This window comes from Amborella trichopoda, chromosome 3 (genome assembly GCF_054954075.1).
Source record: "Amborella trichopoda isolate Santa Cruz 75 chromosome 3, AtrichopodaSantaCruz75HAP2 v2.0, whole genome shotgun sequence".
Lineage (NCBI taxonomy): Eukaryota > Viridiplantae > Streptophyta > Magnoliopsida > Amborellales > Amborellaceae > Amborella > Amborella trichopoda.
Genome location: NC_142338.1, coordinates 40,725,884 through 40,749,148, shown reverse-complemented (window position 1 = coordinate 40,749,148; position 23,265 = coordinate 40,725,884). Strand labels below are relative to the sequence as shown.

Sequence of the window (23,265 nt, the reverse complement as noted above, 5' to 3'; positions counted from 1 at the left end):
CGGATGAGTGAGCCGAGGGTCTGTGTGGCCCTTGTGTGTGATGGGTGGCTCTTGTGTGTGATAGGTAGCCCGCCATAGCAAGTTGGTGGGGCATAAGGGAGTCCACCTTGGGTGGCACGCCCCACCCCTTCCTACTTTCTAAATTTTGTGCTCAAGCCAAGATGGCTTGCAGCTTAAGGAATTGTGTTTTGAAAATAATTTGATTTTATAGAGGTTTTTAAATCAAACAAGTAAAGTATGAAGAAGCTTGTGCATGAGTATAGAAAGCACAATATTATCATTGATATTTTCATATTTAATTTAATTGACAGAAAATTGGTTTAAGAAATATAGGATAAATGTTCTAACGTTCATTGTTATCTTGATAGCTAATCTATGGAATGAAGGGCGCACATCCCTCACCCGACAAGTCACTCAAGATCAATATTGCAAATTCAATCTCACTAAAGTGGCTAACCATATGGAAACCATAAGAAAACGTAATTCTCATTGAAATACTATAAAAAAGGGTGCCTTATACTAATTCTCTCACACATCTCTCTCTTCTCTCTGCCACATCTTTTAGAGGGGCACGCCACACCTAGTAAGTCTCTCTCTCTCTCATCTCATAAGAGGGCGCGCCCCACATAGTCAAGCTCTCTCTCTCTCTCTCATATCATAAGAAGGGGGCATGCTCCACATAGTAGATGTTCTCTCTCTCTTCCATCTTCTATCTCTTATGGCGTATCAGGTAAGGGTTTAATACTGAGAAGCTATCTTTCTCATCTATGTTATGAATGGGTAAGCCTTAGTTTGAGATCTAAAGCTTTATAAAGAGTTTTTGTTCTATTGGAGGTTTAGCCCATATGTTTTCCTATCTTAGAGATTGAGGTTGACCATTGATCCTGCGCCATTTGAGGTGGTGACTCGGAGTAAGGTGGAATAAGCCCTGTTGAGGTAATCTCCGGTATCCTATTTCTTATTTCTTGTCATACTTATTGCTTTCATCTTATATTAGTTCCAAGCTTAGTAATGTGGTTTTGATTGATTTATGAAAGAGTGGTTTTAATGACATCAAGTTTTAGATCCTAGATTTATTTTCTTTATCTTTCCAAATCAATTTATTGTAAATGACTACTTGTAAGTAGTCTAGCAAAAAAAAGAATAGAAAAGGAGAAGAAAAAGAATACATAATCCGGGCTAGATCATATAAGTCTTTCTTTCATTTATTTGACTCCCCCAATACAGACTCTTGCAAAAAAATACGGACTCTAAAGAATTTTTTTTTTTTTTAAAAAAAACAGCCCATTAAAAAAAAAAAAAAAGACTTGGCTTCAACTAGAAATAAAAAATAAAATAAACACAATAACTCCTTGCTAATTCTTTTTCCTCTGATCGTGATATGGCCACTCCAAAAAAAATCCAGCATACAATTATCACATACATTTCCAAAAATTAACAGTTGATCTGTTACAATTTTTTTTTGGGAGAATAAGAGTATTTATATGAGAAAAGAGGTAAGGAAAACATGGGATGGATATATATATATATATATATATATATATATATATATATATATATATATATATATATATATATATATATATATATATATATATATATATATATATATATATATAGTTATAGGTGAATGCTATGGTGTTTTGCCACCGCCACGGACTTGCTATGTACGTGGCAGCACAATTAACTCAACTTATATTGCTTTAATTCCAAAGAAACAATCAATTTCGGGGATGTCTGATATTAGAACAATTAGCCTTCTTACAAGTTTGTATAAAATAATTGCAAAACTTTTAGTAGAAAGGTTGAAGAGTGTGCTAAATTTGGTGATCTCAGGAATTCTATCAGCTTTTATAAGGGGTAGAATTATTATAGATGGAGTGTTGGTTGCTCAGAAGTGTGTGCATTCAAGGAAATTAGAGGGTATGCATAGAATTCTTTTAAAGCTGGACATGGAGAAAGTATGATCTGGTGGATTGAGATGTATTATTCAATATTCTTAGATGTATGGGGTTTGGGGAGAAGTGCAGAATGCAGATTAAAGGATGTTCATCTTCTGCTCATTTTTCTGTTATTGTTAATGGCAGCCCAAAATGATTTTTTAAGGCAACCAGGGGATTGAGGAAAGCAGATCCTTTGTCTTTGATTTTGTTCACAATTGTGGCAGAAACTTTGAGTATGATGATTCGAAATGTTGAAGTAGGAGGTAGATTTCAAAGTTTCAAGGTTTCTCCTTCCTCTACTCTTTGTGTCTTGCACTTGCAATATGCAGATGACACGTTATTGTTTTGTGATGCGGAGATAGAGCAAATTGTCAATATAAGGAGACTGCTTCTGTTATGTGAAGTGGCATTAGGGTTAAAGGTAAATAGTGATAGTGGGTGTGGGTTGTGATGAAGGTCTTTTAAATTTGTTGGCATTTCATTTGGGGTGTAAAATTGAAAATTTTCTACTTATCTATCTTGGATTGCCAATTTCTGATGGTAGGATGCCTAAGTCGGTTTGGGACCCAGTGGTTAAGAGGGTTAAGACAAAGTTGGATCTTTGGAAGTCTAAGTATCTTTCTTTGGGGGGTAGGACCACACTTACAAAAGCTTCTCTTTCAAATTTACCTATTTATCAGATGTCTCTGTTGATTATGCTTAGTTCTATATCCAAAACAATTGAGCAACTAATCCGAAATTTTTTGTGGGGATTTGGAGATTTTGGGAATAAATATCATTTGGTAAGTTGGGAAAGACTATGTACACCTAAAACGGAGGGGGTTTGGGAAAATCAAGCACTTTTAGCTAAATAGTGGTGAAGGGCTTTAAGCAATGAGGGAATGCTTTGGAATGAGATCTTCATTGAAAAATATGGAATTGATCATAATACATTTGGTTAGGTGCCTCGATCTCGTCCTCATGGTCGGGATGACTTGGTAGCATGTATCTCGGGTTCAGAAGAACCCGGGACTTGAGATCGCTCTCTCGGGTACCTTGTTAACGAGTAAGGGCAGGTATACCAACCGATGAGAGAGGAACTTGAGGTAGGTTAGGGACTTACTCGAGCTGGCTCACATGGGCGCCCTCTTAGATCATGAAGAAAGCCCCCCAATCCTACAACTGGTTCATAATCACCTCTCTTGACTTGTATTCTCCTGTTTCTACAATCACACACATATGGTTAATTTTACAAGACAAGTGGGCCAAAGGGACCCCACCTTGCCTTTGAGTGAATGTACAAGGGAGTGCACATCCAAAAGAAGAAAGGGCAAAAGGATAGATGAAAGAAGAAGAAAGAGATAGAACAGAGGAAAGAGGAAGATGGGAATTTGACTAGGTGGCTAGACTAACACAGTAGCTAGATCAGCACGTGATTGACCCAGCGTAGTAGCAAGATGGGCACAGTGACTAGACCGGCACAACGACATTGCTACTAGATGACAGAACGATCACCAGCCAGCCTAGCACGATGGCAAGCCTATCGTGGCAGTAGGGTAGGCATGGTAATTACGACTGGCTCAGCGGCAATACTGCTAGACGACGAGACTATCATGGCAGTGTTTGACTTAGCCTCCCTTGGTCAAATGAGAAGGAAAGAAGAAGAAGAGAGAGAAGAAAGAGAAAGGGAGACATGCACAGTACTAGCGATGTCGTGCATGTGAGAAGAAGAGAGGAAGGAGAGAGAGAGAGAGGAAAAGGAGAAGAGAGGAGCAATGAGAAAGAAGAAAAAAGGGGGGAAAAAAGAAGAAGGGAGAGAAGGAAGAGGAAGAAAAGGAGAGAGAGACGAAAGAAGGGGAACATGGACGGCATTGAGCTTCGGCCATGACAGAGGAGAGAAAACATGGACATCAATGAGCTTCCACCATCCATGACAAAGGATTAAGAGGAGAGAGAGAACATGGACGATGATGAGCTTTTGCCGTCCATGACACAAGAGTCAGAAGAGAGAGAAAATATGGATAGCAATGAGCTTCCACCATCCATGATGGAGGAATCTGACAAGAGAGAAAACGTGGACGACGATGAGCTTTTGCTGTCCATGATAGTGGAATCAAAAGAGAGAGAAAATGTGGATGGTGATGAGCTTCCACCGTCCATGATAGAGGAATCAGAAGAGAGATAAAACATGGATGGTGATGAGCTTCCACTGTCCATGATAAAGGAAGCAGATGAGAGAGAAAATATGAATGACGATGAGCTTCCACCATACATGATAGAGGAATCAGAAGAGAGAGGAAATGTGGATGGAGACGAGCTTTCGCCATCCATGATAGAGAAATTAGAAGAAAGAGAAAATATGGACGACGATGAGCTTCCACCGTCCATGATAGAGGAATCAGAAGAGAGAAAAATATGGATGACAATGAGCTTCCACCGTCCATGACAGAGGAATAAGAAGAGAGAGAAAACATGGACGACGATGATCTTTCGCTGTCCATGACAGTGGATGAGACATGGGAACTTTGACAGAGGCCCGGTTTGCCACTCGAGTTAAGGTCTAGCTCATTGTTTATGTCCCAAAAGTAGGAAGACATCACACCCAACGATAGGCTTCACCATGCATGAACAAAGAAGAAAGAGAGAGAACAGAGAAAGAGAAGGAAAGAGAGGAACAAGAAAGGAAAGATAGAAGAGAGAGAAGGAAAGTGAATAAAGAGATTAGGGAAGAAAGAGGAGAGAGAAAGAGATAAATGAGAGGAGAGAGAAAGAGATAGATGAGAGGAGAGAGAAAGAGAGATGAGCGGAGGATAGATAAAATTACCTTCACCAAAGAGTACTGAACCTTTTTTTCTCTCTTCTCTCTCTCTCTCTCTCTCTCTCTAAGACGCACCCATAGTTTCAACATGAAAAACTCTCGAATTTTATTGATGAGATTGAAAAATTAAGGGTCCTTTGACAATTGTGTTTAATATGTACTTATAGAATTGGGCCCAAACATGGGTGTACTCCAAAAAATATCCTAATTGATGATAATTACAATTTAATTGAATTAAAAGGAATTCTTAAAGTGGGTGCAAAAATGCTGTTTTGCCCCTGCCCAACAATGTATCAAATTCTAAAACTATCCCTATTGTTGCCCTATAACTTGCGTGATCTTCTATGGATGATTCGAGATTGCTCCGGCGTTTGTTTGGCCAAAAATGATTGCTTTCTTATCGGGCTTGACATGACGATTGATTTGATACCAACTTCGAGCCATGGATTGTGTTTTTGGACCACGATCATGTGACTCGAAATTTACATAGATCTTGAAAACTTTCAATCGATAGTGTGCTTGCTTCTTAATTTTTTTCATTGGTTTCTTTGCTGAATTGCACTGAGGATGCTGTCACAATCGTGTTGCAACAAACACATCTAGATTTCGTACCCGAACGAAGATATCATGACTTTTGCGTTTTGGTTGGATTCTTGAAATCCTGTGATCGAAATTTGTAGAACATTTGATGCCTTCATGTGCCGAATCCAACTGTTCATCATACATGAGGTTTGGACCAGGCATAGCCTCGGACCTTATGCACATAATGCACTTGGTTTCGCGTCGATCAGGTATGTGAGCACCGTGATATGGTCGCTCGAGTGAGGTGTACTGCTGCTGAATTTTCTGCAACTATCTTTACAAATCTCCAACTTCTCTCTAGTTTTTGTCCATGCTCGGGTATCGTTACGGGTCGTGCCATATATCAAAACGCTTGTCTTGATGAGACAAACACGCTCACAAAATTTGAGAGCGATCCAATTCGAAACGAGTTAAATACGGATCTTCAAACTTGGTGCTCAGAACTGTGCACAACAGTCTCCTTTAATGGAGATTGGTGTAGGGAGGCCGCATGGGAATAGCGTGCGACCCTCCCCTTTTTAATGTTTCACCCATAACTTTGTCCTTGAGCATCTGTTTAAGTCGAAACTTGACCCTTAGGGGTTTTCGACCATGCTGGATCTATTGACACATCCCACAGATGTTTGACATATCGAAAATAGAGTTCCAGTCACGAGGTCCGTTTCAGGGTACTAGAGGTTGATTTTCTGAAATTGTTCCTTTGTCTGTGTTGCCTTAGACATGTCTAATTATGACGAAACTTGGCAGATGGCATTTTGGAGTGCTTAGGAAGATTCTGACCGTTTCTGGGGCAATTATGAGACTATAGGGAATTCCACTGTATGTCAAAGCTTTATTGATCGGCTTTGCTTTTTATTCCGCATCAGGGACCCAAGGTGCTAAAAAATTTCTTCAAACAGCTTACCCCGTCGAATGTTGTGCTTCAAGAGAAGCGAGAAGGACAACATTCAGAAAATTTCTTTCAGCTTTATTACTTTTTCCTCCTAGCCACGAGACCACGTGAACGCCGAGGAGATCCACGCAATGTTGTAACTAGAATGCTCAGACTTTTGGATGCAATGTACAGGTCCATCCGTAGAGACTTTAGGGGGAGAAAATACATTTTTGAGGGATCCTATCAAAGTCCTTACCCTCGCATGGCCTGTTTGTGATTTTGACAACTGAGGATTTTGTATGGACCTCGTTGGTCAGAATCAGGCCCATCTGGCGGTGAAGTGCCATGTTGAAGGGAATTTTTTCCCATTTTGGTCTGGGTTTTTGTATCCTCTGGTGTTGATCCACATTTCGAGGATTTTGTTTTGTTGTTTGGTTCTGGAAAGCCTTTGGTTGGCGTTCATCTGCGTTGTGCACCAGATATTCCTTGGCTGGCAGGGTACCTCAGTTTATCGAGGTGACCGGCTTTGAGTATAACCTCTGCTCACTGCTAGCAGTTTCAACAATCAAGATACCTCTCTTTTTTGTCCGAGGTGACCCCTGAGGATTCAATCCTAATTGCTGCATCATAGGTCCAAGGTCATGGCTGACTTGGCTTTCTTGGGGCGTCTTCAGCATTTTGAAGTGTGTTAGCGAGCTCGTGGGAATAATGCTTTTCTTCATAAGACTTGTCTTGCCTTTTTGGAGAGTTTTCTGTCTTTTGAGTCCTTTTTGCTAATAGACTCAGGTTGTTGGAATCCTTGAAGCTAGTATTTTTGTATTGTGACACCAGAGATTTTTCGCTTTGAATATGGGCTGAAGCCGCCTATAGAGGCGAGTGCTGCATCAATCTGTTTATTGATCTAAGCGTCCTTTTTGTATTTTCACTTGGACTTGGGAAGCGGCGCCGTAGAAACGGTTTTCACCAACTTTCTTTTATTTGGGGCTCTTTTACCCATGACCTTTCCAGCCATGTCCACCCGTATTCTTCCATTTTTACTCACGGTGCCGTTTTGGGGTTTCCACCGTGTCTGGGTTTTTATTCACATAACTCTTTTACTCATGGTTTCTTGACCATGCCTGTCCGTTATTTTTACTCATGGTGTTCCCTTGTCCAAGTATACACCATGCCCGTTAGTTTTGTGAAGGCATATTTAAGGTTATGCCTTGGAGACCTGTGTGAAGCCTTCGAATGTCATGCAGCCAGGACGTGCACTACAATTTAGGGTCATACAGCTGGACCAAGGTGGAGATGGGTGGCAGTCTGTTGAGGCCATGAAGTGAGTATGGTGGTGGTTTGACTCACTTTTGGAGAGATGGCACGAGGCTACCTATGAAAGATGGATGACGGTGAAAAGTCATGACCTACTAGCTGACGACGAGTATGGATGGTAGGATGGCTCACCATTTTGTGAGCATGGGTGAAACTCACTAGGGAATGATGAATGATAATGAAGGGTTCTCTGGGGGATTAATGAAGATGTTGCGCGCACATGAATTGGTCGGTTAGGAAAGACGTGCGTAAAGATGCATGTAAAGGTCGTGCACACGTGTGTGTTTGGGGGCGTGTTTAAGGTCATGCCTCATGGACCTGTGCAAAGCAGTTTACTGTCATGCAATCAGGACGTGTATTATGGTCAAAGGTCATATAGCTCGGACCGTAGTTATGCAGTTTAGAGTCCTGCAATTAGGACCATGCAGTTTTGGGTGCAACTAGACCTCCGCTATAGTTTAAGGTCATGTAGTTTGGACCATGGTGCTAAGCCTTTTTAATGTCATGCAGTCAAGATGTGTACTACAGCTTACGGTCATATAGTTTGGACCATGGCTTTGCATTTTAAAGTCATGCAATTAGGACCGTGCAGTTTTAGGTCGTGCAACTAGACCTCCGCTACAGTTTAAGGTCATATAGTATGGACCGTGGCTGTGCAGTTTAAGGTCATGCAGCACGGACTGTAGCGGAATGCCATGTAGGTGAAGCTCTATGGGAAATAAGTTTGTGGATGGTAATCTGACTCCCTGGGGATAAAATAGTGTAAGCCATACACAAGCAAAGGCTTTAGATGGAGATAGTGGCCCTATGAGGAGTGGCTAACAGAAGTGGATTTGACTGGGGATTAGGGTGAACGTGACTCCCAGGGCGTAAAAAGTGAGACTCCATGGAGAATAGGCCTATAGAAGGTGATCCGACTCCTATGGGGATAAGATAGCAAATAAATAAGGACGTGGTGTGAAACAGACCCATGGGGGTTGAAGAGGTAAGAATGCTCTTAACTCCGCTGGGGATAATGAGCTGCAATATTGGTGTGACTCCTACTGGGGCTGAGAGACAGTGGCCCGCTCTTGACTCTATTGGGGATGACAAATCATGGTCTGAATGCAACTCTACTGAGGAACATGAATCACGGCTTAGGTGCAACTCCACGGGGGATGACAAGTCATGGCTTGGGTGCAACTCCATCGGGGATAGTGGTAAGACACACACGGTGATGACTAGATTCTAACAAGTACGACACTAGCATGGGGAGGTAACACACACGGTGGTGGACTTGAGAAGTAGTAGCATTGACAGGTACGACATTTGGCATGGGTGGCGGTAACACATGCAGCACTAGCGCGGGGAGTGGCAACGCACGTGTTGGTAGACTTAAAAACACAGCTAGCACTGAGATTTTGAGAACAAAGCCAGTGCTGGGGTTTTGAGAACACAGGTGGTGCTGTACCATGAGGATGTAGTCGATGCTGTGTTTTTTAGAGCACAGTCTGCGCTTAGGCTTTTGACAACACAGCCGGCGCTGAGTCATTGATAACACAGCTGGCACTGGGTAAGGGTTAGTGTTCGAGCCTTGGGCCCGAGCCCAACCCTGTCCTAGTCTCTGTTGCTTAAGTTTTCATGAGCCGCGGTAAGCCTCTGTTCGGGCCTCGGGTCCAAGCCCGACCCGGTCTGACCCATAGTCGTTTGGCACTCAAGGGCCTGACTGGCATTCTTGGTTTGTGGGGGGCACTTTAGCTTCACCTATATGAGGGGGTGAACCCCATTTTTACTGTTTTACCGAAGGTAAAACGGCTAAGGAATTTTGTTTAGCAGTAAGAGAGAGCTTCCGGCAAGAAATCCGACAAGCACACAGAGCTTTACAGGAAGTACGGTGAGCAATGATAAACTTTGATTGAAAAGAGAAAACAAAGACAAGAAAGTATAAGGGCCTTCACGAGGGTCGCTGTGGCCGAAGTCGAGGGAAACAAGGAGTTTTATCGAGAATACGTTGGGATTTCGACAGTAGTTTTGGTGGTTCCAAAGGAGGGGAAAAAGGATGGTAGTTGTAGAAGGCGGCTGCCTGGGAACTTCTGTCAGTTTGTGGTAGTTTTTCGACGGTGGCAGGAAGGGAAAAGGTCTCGCAGTGCATTTCTAGTGGGAGAGGGGAGTTTTTGATGGGAAACCGGGAGGTCAAAGGGAGGCGAACAGTCACTTGGAGACGAACAATCGCTGGGAACTGAACGGTTGCAGGGAGACAAAGGGTCTCTGGGAATTCGATCCGTTGCAGGAAGACGAGGGGTCTCGGCAAGGTGCACAGTCACCGGGGAAATGAAAGGTCACCGGGAGGTGAATAGTCATGAGGAGGTCACCGTAGCAACAGGTACCAGAAGGTGAATAGTCACCGTAGCGAGGGGTCTTGAGGACACAACTGGCGTTAACCTTTTAGGAAGTGCAACCGGCGCTGGGTCTAAAAAACACAGCCGACGTTAACCTTCTGGAAAGCGTAGCCTGTGCTGGGTCATTGAGAAACACAGCCCGCATTGGGCCTCAAAGACACAGCTAGCGTTAGCTTGCAGGAAATGCAGCCGGCGTTAGCCTTTAAGAAACACAATCGGAGTTGGTCTTGTGCGTGGCGGGCAAGATGACACTCCCGACGTTGATCATGCGCGACGGTTGCTATTCGCTCGATCCTTTGGTGAACGATGGTGAATCATGTTCTGCTGTGATCATGCACGACGACGACTTGCTTTGGCAAAGGCCGGTAACCAATGACGAGGCATGGCTTATGAAGCCTGTTGTAAGCCAAGTCCTCCAGCACAATTGTGAACTCCATGTTGTTTTGTGGAAGGGCCCTCATCGTGAGCAGGATATGCTCTCCATCATAGGCTAGTTCCTTGTCAGAGAAGTCTGCTTTATATGTCTGGTATACCCCATCAAAACGCTTCCACCTTTTCCTATTGTGAAGGCCAATTTTGGCCTGTAACCGTCCTCTCTTCCTCAGATGCAAGAGCAATGCTTCTGATAACAAGAGTAAGTTTGGCCTGTAATCGTCTTCTCCTCAGGTGTAAGAGCAACGCCAGGGTCAGCCATCTTCTTTTCCTCAGATGCGAGAGAGACATTCTGAGAGCAATGATAGATTTGTAACCTCCTTAATAATGGGCTTTTTGGCTTGTAACTCTTTTTAATGCAATAAAAAGAGTTGAACCTTGTTTGAACTATCTTGCTTGTCTTTTTTATACTGTCCTTTTAACTCTTCCTGTTACACATTGAGTCTTTTTGAGTATACATCATGGGTAGTATTTCTTTAAATATCGCCCATTAATAGGGGGCATTGCCTCTCCATCAGGATGTGCCAGTATGTAAGCTCCATTTGGCGAGACATTTTTTATTATAAAGGGACCTTCTCACTTGGGTTCAAACTTCCCTTTGCGCCACCCATATATGACAATTGGCCTCTTGACTGCTAGGACTAGATCCCCACGAGCGAATGAGCAAATCTTGACTGACTTGTCAAAGGCCCTCTTCATTCTCCCCTAGTTGAGTTCGAGGTTCTGCTGAGCCTCTAACATCTTTTCATCGAGTGCATCCAATTCTTGATACCGAAGATTGAATTTCTCATCTTCGGTTAGTCCTTGATGGATAGCGACACGCAGCGAAGGGATTTGAATTTCAAGGGGTAAAACTGGTTCACCCCCATAGACTAGGGAATAAGGAGTGGAATCGGTGGCATTTCGCGTGGTGGTGCGATAGGCCCACAAGGCTTAAAGAAGCTTCTCGTGCGAGTTCTTTTTCGTCTTTGATACCGATTTCCTTAAAACGTTGCACATGGTCTTATTGAATGCTTCAGCTAATCCGTTGGCTCGAGGGTGGTACATAGTTGAGTACTTCCACTCAAAAGCGAATTGGTTAACTAAGCGATTAATGTGATGACTTTTGAACTGAGGGCCATTATCAGTTATAATCCGGTCAAGAACTTCGAACCGATATATGATGTGATGTTGGACGAAATTAGCCACTGTGGTCCTAGGAACTTGCTTAAGGGTGACCGCTTCAGCCCACTTGGAGAAGTAATCTGTTACAGTTAAAATACAGACATGACCCATTGCCGAAAGAGGGTCAATAGGTCCTACAATGTCCATACCCCATTGTGAGAAGGGCCATGATGCCACTGTAGGGTGCAAGGGCTCTAGAGGCTGATGAACAAGGCTGGAGTGTATTTGGCACACCTGAAACTTCTTGTCGTAGTTTAAGGAGTTGGTAGTTATCGAAGGCCAATAGTACCCCAATTTGTATTTTTGTTCATAGAGCTTAAGGCCAGACTGGTGTAGTCCACAAATGCCTGAATGTACTTCTTCCATCACCTTATTTGCTTCTTGCATGTCCATACCTCTAAGAAGAATACCATCAAATGACCGCCTGGAGAGAGAATCTTCTTCAAGGAAGGTATACTTGGTAGACATTCGACACATGCTGTTGCGCTCGGCATGATCTTCAGAGAGTCTACCATGTTTTACGAAATTAGTGATAGGCTCTCTCCAATCTTCTACTTGGTTGATTTCCATTGATATTGGGTCAAAGAACTCTGGTTCCTGGTTTTGAACCTTAGCTCCTTAACACCGTGCCATTCCGTGTTCTGTCTTAATAACTTCTTTGGCTGATAGAAGTGCTCCAAATGGATAAGGTGGGCACTCGGGGAAGAGATTTCTCTCATCATCCACGTCTACCTCGGTTCTCAGTTCAAAGTCTCCACTCTGCCACTCAAATAGGCGTGGGCACTGGTGAGGACAATTGAGTTGTAGCATCGAGCTTTGCGAGTGAATCAGCGTGCAAGTTTAATCTCCGGGGGATGTGACTTAGAGAGATATCCTCAAGCTGAGCCACATACAGCTTTGCGGTATCGTGATAGGGCTTGAGAGTGTCCTTTTCCATGTCATAAATCCCTTTAAGCTGCCGAATAACCAACTCAGAGTCGCCTTAGATCTTGAGCTGCTCCAAGTCCAGATCGAAGGCTATCTCCAACCCAATTATAAGGGCTTGATATTCTGCCTCGTTATGGGAACCGACTTCGGTGAGAGAGAAAGAAAGAGGCAGTACTCCTCCTTTTGGAGTCATGAATACTACTCTGGTGCCTCCTCAGTCAGATTGGAAGGCTCCGTTAAAATACATCTCCCATGCGTGAGCAAGCTTTGCACAAAATACTTCTTCGTTAGGGAGGTCACTTGATAAAGGAGATTCTATCGGTACAGGATGTGCTGTGAGAAAATCAGCCAAAGCTTGGCTCTTAATGGCCTTTTGTGGGACATGTGTGACGTCGAATTCCATCAACAATAGTGCTCACTTAGCAAGACGCCTTGACAATCATGGGCGTATCATGAGAAACTTTATAGGATCTACTTTTGATATAAGTTTTACTTCATGACCGAGAAGTAGTGACGGAGCTTTGTACCGCGAAAATTAGGGCCAAACACATCTTCCCTATAGGGAGATAATTCTTCTTGGCCCCTTGCATCCTGGGACTGAGATAGTATAATGCGATTTCTTTCCCTTTGTCATTATTCTGCACTAACAGTGCCCTGAGTGACTTGTCCAGAGCGGTCACATACAGGATGAGAGGTCTTCCTAGTATTGGTGTAGAGAGCACTAGAGGATTGAACAAATAATGCTTGATGTCATCAAGGGCGGCCTGACATGTTTCATCCCATATAAAAGGGGTATATTTCTTCAACAGGTGCGTAAAAGGCCTACAACGACCTGAGAGGTTTGAGATGAACCTACGGATATAGGTCTGCTACCCTTGGAGGGATAGCAGCTCTCGCATTGTAGTTTGTGGCGTCAGTTCCTAGATCGCCTTGAGCTTGACCGGCTCAACTTCCAACCCTCAGTATTTAACAATGAACCCCAATAACTTTCTTGAATGCATGCCAAAAGCGCATTTAAGTGGGTTCATCTTGAGCTGATGAAGGCGTAACTGCTCGAACGCCATTTCAAGTTCTCTCATATGAGCATCTTTCTCTTCGGATTTCACCACCAAGTAATCTACATAACATTCCACCTCTTTTTGCATCATGTCTTTGAAGATGGTTGTCATCGCTCTCTGATATATGACACCAATATTCTTCAATCCAAAAGGCATCTTTGTGTAGCAGAAGACCCTTTTGGAGTCAAGAACACAATGGCTTCCTCATCTTCTGGTGCCATTCGTAGCTGATTATACCCGGATCCATGAAGGAGAAGATCTAACAGTGAGCCGTATAATTAATGAGCATCTCAGTGAATGGCAAAAGGAAGTCGTCCTTTGGGCAGGCAGTATTTAGGTCGCGGAAGTCGATGCAAACCTTGATTTGGCCATTCTTCTTCTTGACTGGAACAACTTTTGCCAGCCACTTTGAGTACTTGACTTCGCGAATGAAGCCTGCTTGTCTAAGTTTGGTCACCTCGGCATCTATCTACATTTCATTGTCAGGCCTGAATCCCCTTGATTTCTGCTTGACGGGCTTGACAGAGGTATCGATGTCGAGACAATGAACCGCATCTTGAGGATCTAAACCAGGCATCTCATGGTAATGTCAGACAAAGACATCTCGGTTTGCTCACTAGAAGGCAGTAAAGTTCTCCTTCTCTTCTGACGACATGCTTGTAGAGATGAAAGTGGGTCTGGGGTCAGCCTCATCCCCAGATTTATCTCCTCGATCTCATCAGTTGTGACTTGACCGCCTTCTTCCCATTCTTCTGGGGCTTCCTGCAACTCCTCATCATTGGCCTCAGAGGTCTTCTCATTAACCTCCAGTATCGACACATGATCTTGACATCTCCGATTCCAATAGAGCTCCAGTGTAGGTCATGATTTTTGCACCTTTCTCAAAATGGGGCATAAAAGGGTCGACCTCAAATATGGACTACATATCAGGCTAAAAGAGTTTAATTTGAAATTTAATGGGAAGTTGAGATTCAATGATTGCGGGGCTAGAGGCACCCTCATAAGAATTGCTTGGTCTTTGCATAAGTGTCTGTAGTGTTTGCGCCGTGCTCGCTAATACTTCATAGACCTGTACTATATGGCAAGCCTCCTGAGAATAGAAGCTCTGCCCTCTTGATTCTCTCAGTCTCTGCTCAAAGCCAGGCTCAGAAGGCCACTGGGGTTTCTTTGACTTTGACTTCTTGTGCTTCCCGGTGCAAGAGGATGGTTCTGACTTAGCTCGAGCTGCCAAGCATCAGCAACTGTTAAGAATCCAGCCACTTGGGTTAGCGTCTTTTCTAACCGCCTCTGTTACGTCCTTCTTATATTGCTTCCTTCAAGTTCTCTATCAAGAGCCTCAAAGTCTGGGCATCTCAAGGTTGTACCTACAGGAGAAGAGGAAAAATAAGAAGCACAAAAAGAAGAGAAAGAAAAAGAAGGGACAGTAAGTGAGGGACTTTTAAAGTCATTTTCATCATTGGACAGATCTAGGCAGCTTTTTACATCATCACTAGAGTTGGACATGTGCAGGGAGTCTTTTAGGTCTTTCCCTTCCTTAGACCTTTGAGGAGTGTTTTTAATGTTGTCACCCTCATTCGACGTGCCCCGAGTAGAAGATGGCTTGGGGACATCCTCTTGATGGGATGAGGAAGAGAGGATGATCGCTCAAAGGATGAAGTCCAGTAATGTTGGCAATGGGGGAAGAGGCCTGAGAAACTCCTACTCAACTGGCGGTTGAGCAATCTTATTTCTCTGGCGAGCAGCCCTTGGTGCCCGCCTCTTTCTAGTTTTCACTTGAAGTGCTTGATTCATCTCGCTGGGTTTATGAACAGCCCTCGCTTAACAAACTGCTTCTCTCCTTAAGGACTTAAGTTTGCTCCATCCGTGATGGACTATCCATGGCTCGAAAGTTGAGGGTTCAACAGGATTTGAATCATCATTACCTGAGTTTTGTGTCAGGTGGCCCTCTCGTGCCGGTGGAGACTGACTTGGGGATCTCTTTCTGGAACGTTATAAGGCCCTTGACATCCTTGTATTTTGTTCGCGATTATATCATGGAAACTGGAGCATTCGCTCAAGTCGTGGTCCCATATCTAATGGCACGGACACCAATGGTTCTCAGTTCCCTAAGCAAGGCGTCGGGGCTGCCTTGCCAGTTTTGGTGTGATGAGACCTTCTTGAAGCATCATAACGAACAAGGTGTGAAGGAGATCGGACGCTTCGTCTTCCTCTTGGACTGTCACTGCATGGGAAGTTTCTGCTGACTCGAATGCCTTCTTGAGCTCTTCAAGCTTTATCTGACCCTTCTGGATCAGGGCTTCAATGATGTCTTTTAACGTGTAGCAATCCTCTGTGGGATGGTTTATCCTCCAATGGTAAGCACAGTGATTCACATGGGTATCAAGTCCAGCTTGATCAAGGCTTGGTCTCTGGGAGCTCGATCATGTTATGTTTGAGTAATAATCGGAGTAGTGCAGGGACCCATTCCTTTTCAAAGGGGTAGACTCTATTCTTATTTCTGGTTCAATAATCATTTCAATTAAGGTTCGCAGGTGGGGGTACCCGGTTGTACGACTACTATTGTTTGCCTGCCTGAGGCGCTTTCGTTGTGTTTACCCCTTTGGAGAGGTCCAAAGTTTGGGAGGGAGTCTTCTTTGGATCGCTTATGACAACGACCGCACTGATCACTCCTTTCTGTTGGTTGCCAAGAGTATTAGTCCCAGAGCTACCATTGCCCCGGTTGTTTCTTGAGCTTGCAGACTATTGTCTTGACCCACCGTGGTGGCATGACAAGTTTTCTATGCGGATCGACTTACAAATCAGCTCTGATATGGAGGTCGGATTGGAGGCCCCAACATGTAGAGCAATCTCAGGTCGCATGTTCCGCACACAAGTTTGAACTGCTTCCTTCTCAGGCATATGATTAGGATGGTGAACAACGAGATCTCTCCATCTTGTTATGAATTGATCAACAGGTTCATCTGGATCTTGGGTCGGTGAGAAGCTCGATGGTTTGAACCTCGCTTTCGACCTCATAGAAACGCTGGTGGAAGTTTATCCATTTCTTCTCAAGTATGTATTGACTTTGGGGAAAGCCGAGCATACCGCTAAAAAGCTGGGCCATCAAGCGTTTCAACAAATTGACGGAGAGGAGTCTTCCGTCAGCCGCTGTCTCTCGACATGCCGCTTAAAAATGGGTGATATGCTGGTGTGGGGAGGTTGTACCATCGAACAGGGGAAACTTCCCTTTCTTGTAGTCTGAGAGAAATGACACCTGATCAATGTAGGAGGGGTAAGACTTTAGGTAAAGCGTTGCTCCCTGCATAACTTGGGATCTGTCTGCTCTTTAAGCTACCGGTCACCATAGCATAATGTCTGCCTGTGAGACAAGATGCAAGATAGAATTGTTGTGAGAGACAGGAGGGGGAGGCGGCGTTGGAGGTGTATCACCCGAGTGATGGGAGTTGACCTCATGGTTAGTCGAGTGTCGTACAGTTTCTATGCGGTCAATCTTCTCCATCATTGCGCGCACCATGTCTTCAAACTTATTCATGCGCTCTTCCAGAGAGTCTCTAGGTTCGTTCACAACCATTACACTGACTGTTTCTCTAGGGAGGTCAGCCTTAGGTGCGTTTGAGGGCTTCTGAGCTTGGCAAGTCACGCGTGGAAGATCGCGTGAGGACCGGTTCTTGATGGTCTTGGGACCGTGGCTGCTGAGTGGTTGGGTCATCTTCGACGACACTGACCACAGTGCAAGATTCACAGATTTCTTCTTCAGGCTGTGTCATCTGAAGAGGGTAAAAGGGATTCAAGTGCAGAGGGTTCTCCGAGCTGGGTTCCCCGACTGCCTTGGTTGCTTCCTTGGTCAGAATTTGTAGACCCCTATCGCATTTAGCTTGAAGCTCATGCCAAAACTGCGATAAAGGCTGTGACTGGTCGGCCCTTCTTACACAAGAAAGAGTTGTCTCCATTAGGTGAAGCAACAGGTGTGGGCTAGGAACTAGGGTCATCCTGGGCCGAGGAGGATGAAGGACTTGATCTCCCATTGGGTCTTTGCCCCGAGCCCTCTTATGGGCTCTAAAGGCATGACTGAGATGGCGGGGCTGGTTCAAGACGGTACTCTTAGGGAAGGTCTTCGAGTAACAGGCTGGAGGTGCTTGCCCAAAAGAGGAGGCGCAGGCAGGAGAAGGGTTGACTCCTAACAATGCCCGAGTCGGGAGTGAGGGGCGGTTTGTGATAGCGGTACATGTGTACCCCTTGAAGAAGGATCTCGGGTGACCTGAGGGTCAACCTAGACTCGAGCAAGTGGTCTGGCCTTAGGAGGCCGAGAACGACGAGAAGGTGTCTGTAAAAGAACAGGTGGAAACCTGCCCCTTACAGGGTGTGCTAGTGTGTCTTGAGTGGGAGGACAAGGAGGTCGTCTTCCGTGTACTCGGGTTAGCGCAACGACGGTGTTGCCCTGAGTGGTGGGATGCACAAGCATAACGTGTACAGAACCTGACCTTAAGAGACCTGATCCTGGACGCTGAACCGAGGTAACATAAGGGTTGCCCCCAGGTGTGGCTTGAGTGGATGACCCACGAGCCTTAGGGTGTGTGCGAGAGGTGGAGGCCCCAGGGTCTCCGCCTCGATGTGTCGAGCCTTTAGGCATAAAGACTCTTGGTGGTGCAGGAATATGGGGTGTAGCCTTGTGGCGACCCATAAAAGCAATGGCAACTTCCTTGCCTTTTGCAGAAAGGGACTGGGCATCCTACTGACGTACCTTGGCAATACGACTGACAAGTGTCTCGCCGGTGACAGGGTGCATGCTGTGAGTGGCAACAAATGTTTTACTGATGCAGGGTGCTTTGGTGGAAGTCCCACCAGGGCATAGAGATGGGGAGTTAAGGACAATAAAGTCCATTCTCACACTTATCCAGGTTAAGAATTGGGAGCTAGACACTAGGACTTTGCTCAGAAGGAAGGTTGGGAACGAAGTTCGAGAAACTTGTTCCTTCGCAAATGCAGGGATCAGATAATCCCCGATTCGGATAAATAGGTTAGAGAACCCAAAAGCCATATGGAGTGTGAAAACAGAAAAAAAACAAAGGAGAAACTAGCCAAACAAGGATGATTCGACGAAGGGGTAGTAAGTCCCCAGTGGAGTCGCCAAGCTGGTTAGGTGACTGGATCTTGCCCTCCGAGTCGAGATGACCTGGTGGCACATGTCTCAGGTTTCAAGAGAACTGGGAACTTGAGATCGCTCTCTCGAGAACCTTGCTCAAGAGCAAGGGTATGTATACCAATCGATGAGAGATGAATTTAAGGTGGGTTTGGGACTTACTCGGGCTGGCTCACGTGGGTGCCCTCTTAGATCACGAAGAAAGCCCCCCAGTCCTACAACTGGCTCGAAATCGTAGAAGAGAGAGAAAATATGGACGGCGATAATCTTCCACCGTCCATGGCAGAGGATGAGATATGGGAACTTTGACAGAGGCCCGGCCTGCCACTCGGGTTAAGGTCCAGCTCACTATTTGTGTCCCAAAAGTACGAAGACATCACACCAGGCGATAGGCTCCGCCATGCATGAATAGAGAAGAAAGAAAGAGAATAGATAAAGAGAAGGAAAGAGGTGAACAAGAAATTATAAAGAGATTAGGGAAGAAAGAGGAAAGAGAGAGATAGACAAGAGGAGAGAGAAAGAGATATACGAGAGGAGAGAGAAAGAGAGAGATGAGAGAAGGAGAGAGAAAATTACCTTCACCAAAAGGTCCTAAAAATTTTCTCCTCTCTCCTCTTTCTCTCTCTCTCTCCAAGACGCGCCCACAGTTTCAACATGAAAAACTCTCAAATTTTATTGATGTGATTAAAAAATCAAGGGTCCTTTGACAATTGTGTTTAACATGTACTTATAGAATTGGGCCCAAACATGGGTGTAGGCCCAGAAACTATCCTAATTGATGATAATTACAATTTAATTGAATTAAAATGAACTCTAAAAATGGATACAAAAAGACTGTTTTGCCCCTGCCCAACAATGTGTGAAATTCCAAAACAGTCCCTGCTGCTGCCCCAGAACTTGCGTGATCTTCCATGGATGATTCGCGGTTGCTTTGATGTCTGTTTGATCGAAAGATGATTGCTTTCTTATCGGGCTTGGTATGACCATCGATTTGATACCAACTTCGAGCCATGGATTGCGTTTTTTGACCACAATCTTGCGACTCAAAATTTGCATAGATCTTGAAAACTTTCAATCGATAGTGTGCTTGTTTCTTGATTTATTTCCTTAGTTTCTTCACTGAATTACATTGAGCATGCCATTATGATCGTTTTTCAACAAACGCAGCTCGATTTCTTGCCAGAACGAAGATTTCATGACTTTTGGGTTTTGGCTGGAATCTTGAAATCCAGTGGCTGAAATTTGCAACAACTTTGACACCTTCATGTGCTGAATCCAATCGTTCATCGTACACAAGTATTGGATCAAGCGTAGCCTCAGACCTTACGCATATAATGTAATTGGTTTCACATCAATCGAGTATGCGAGCGCCATGATATAGCCGTTCAAGCGAGGCATGCTGCTGCTGAATTTTCGACAACTATTTTGAATCACCAACTTCTCTCTAGTTTTTCTCCTTGCTCCGGTATCGTCACGGGTCATGCCACATATCAAAACGTTCGTCTTGATGAGACTAACATGCTCACAAAAATTGAACGCGATCTGACTTGGGAACGAGTGAGATGTGGGTCTTCGAAGTTGTTGCATGGGACTGTGCACAATAGTCTCCTTTAATGAAGGTTGGTACAGGGAGGCGGTCGCACGGGAATAGCATGCAGCCTAACTCTTTTTAATCTTTCACCCATAACTTTGTCTTGAAACATTCGTTTAAGCCGAAACTTGAACCTTAGGGGTTTTTGACCGTGCCGGATTCATTGGCAGTGGTCTCATAGCTATTTGACGTACCGAAAATAGAGTTCTAGTCACGGGGTCCATTTCAGGGTGTTAGAGGCTGATTTTTCTGAAATTGTTTCTTTGTTCGACATGTCGGTTATGACAAAACTTGGCAGGTGGATTTTTGGAGTGCTAAGGAAGATTCTAACCCTTTATGGAGCAATTATGAGATAATTAGGAATTACACTGTATATCAAGGCTTTATTGACTGGCTTCTCTTTTTGTTCCCCATCGGGGACCTAAGGTGCTGAAAAATATCTTCAAACATACATATTAGTGAGACACACCTAATAAAATAATAATTTTTAAAATATAAATTGACCAAAATACCCCTCAAAATTTACGGGGGTATTTTGGCCAATTTATATTCTACAAATTATTGTCTTCATACTTTTATTAGGTGCACCTCACTAATATGTACACATGCACCAAATTTCAGATCATTCTGATTAGTATAAAAAAATGAAAATTGAAACACTACTCGAAAATTGTGCCCGTGCGATGAAGTTTTGATGGTGACGGGGGTAGGCGAAATCACTGTTCATTTTCGCATATAGGCATTTTGTAGTATCTTCATATATATAGATATATGAAGCCACGCAACGCCTTTGGGCGAAAATGAATAGTGTTTTTGCCTAAAGGCTCGGTGCCGTCCAATTTTTTCAGACGACGAAAATTAAAGACAGCCTTCGATCTAGCATGTCTGCGGTGGTACCCCATCATAGACATGCTATATCTGTGGCGATTAAAAAACACAAGGAGACGGCCACAAACCACGTGTCGTCCATTGCGGCTCCGTTCAATAAACCTTTATTTTAAATTTTATAAAATATTTTTTTATATTTCTCATGCACCTATTTTCTTGTACACACGACCAAAACTTTACGTTGATTCGATTTATAGAAAAAGAATAAAATTCAATTAGTGAAATATAATGTCAACTATTTGAGCAAGATCGATCGATGGGAGCTAGACCTAAAATTTATATATATATATATATATATATATATATATATATATATATATGACGTTCCGTGCTAGCTAATAGCTACAGATTTGGGCCAATCCAATTGTCACAATTGGTTCTAGTATTTGAAGCGTATATTATTTAAAAATAGGAGAATTTTATAAAAAATCAAAAACATAATTTACCAAAACTAAATATACTAAAATACCCCTAAAATTTTCAAGGATATTTTTGTTAATTTATATTTTGTGAATTATTTTTTAATATTTTTATTATATGCCCCTTGATGAGGAGAGTATATGCCAAAATTTTATATGATTTATATGAAATACAGTTGTGATCATCAGATCGGCCCAGATTATTAGGCTTACACTATTCCATCAGCTCATGGGCGGAAAAGTCTTCCCAATGTCTATATGTAAAAAATGAAAAGTGATTTCGCCTATGCTCATCATCGTCCAAAGTTTATCACGCGGTCACGATTTTTCGATAGTATTTTAATTTTTCATTTTTTTCTATAAATCAGAATGATCTGAAATTTGGCGGGTGTTTGCATCTTAGTGAGGTGTGCCTAATAAAAATATGGAAAAAATGTTTTTCAAAATATAAATTGATCAACATACCCCCATAAATTTTTAGAGATATTTTGGTCAATTTATATTACGAATTATTATTTTTATATTTTTATTAGATTCTCTTATTTTTTATGAACACAGGCTTTAAATTTTTTATCATTCTGATTTGTAGAAAAAAAATGAAAATTAAAAACTACTGGACAACTGTGACCGTGCGATGAACTTTGGACGGTGATGAGCATAGACAAAATCACTATTCATTTTCGTCTATAAGCGTTGCGTAGTGTGCCTATAAGTGAAAATGAACAGTGATTTTTCCTACCCTCCTCACCATCCAAACTTCATCACACGGTCACAGTTGTTTGGCAGTATTTCAATTTTCATTTGTTTTCTACCAATCCAAATTACTTTAAATTTGGAGTGTATGTACATCTTAGTGAGGCGCACCTATTAAAAATATGAAAAAAATAATTTTCAAAATACCCCCGAGAATTTACGGGGGTATTTTGGTCAATTTATATTTTTGAATGATTCTTCTTCATATTGTTATTAGGTGCGCCTCACTAAGATGTACATATGCTCCAAATTTCAGATCATTCCGATTAGTAAAAAAAATGAAAAATAAAACACTACCAGATAACTGTGACCGTGCGATAAAGTTTGGATGGTGATGAAAGTAAGCGAAATCATTGTTTATTTTTGCATATAGCCGTTTTGTAATATCTTATATATATATATATATATATATATGGGGGAATGATTTCATGCCACCGTGTCATTGTAATAAAATGAAGCCACACCTCTAGAAAACCATATTTTTGGCATTTGTATGACCCCAAAGTTTGCACACATACTCTCTTCATCCTCATAATCAATCTTAGAAAAAGTAAATTTCAATTTGACCCTAGATATGGTCAAAATTAGAGCTCTCCATTAATGAATCTCAACCGTTCATTAGCTGAATTTCAAGATCTAGGCCTTATAAAATTCAAAATCACTTATTTCTTATTTAGAATTGTTAATCTAGTGATAATAACGCTATCTCAAAATTTTGGAAAGAAAGCAAATCCTTCAGTGGCTTATATCTAAGCCTCTCACTAAAATGGCCTATATTAATTATGCTAAAAAAGCATTTTTTCGGTTTTGTATTTAAATTTTACTTTTCTGTAATTTTTATTTAGAATGAAAAGTGTGTATATTTAAAATATAGTGTCGAACAAATGGATCTATATGGTTTTTAAAGATGCTTTTCATTATATTATTATACAACTGTTGCATGAAAACATTCCCTATATATATATATATATATATATATACATGATACGCATGACCGCATGCATATGT

General features: G+C 42.8%; 1 protein-coding gene across 1 annotated transcript in view; it reads left to right on the top strand.

The window, feature by feature from the left end:
* The window catches only part of LOC110007463 (uncharacterized), a 45,376-nt gene that overhangs the window by 5,799 nt on the left and 16,312 nt on the right, over positions 1–23,265 (top strand). The window contains exon 2 of the transcript XR_016052520.1: positions 863–936. The gene's annotated coding sequence lies outside the window, so the exon portion shown is untranslated. The remainder of the gene's footprint in view (positions 1–862; positions 937–23,265) is intronic.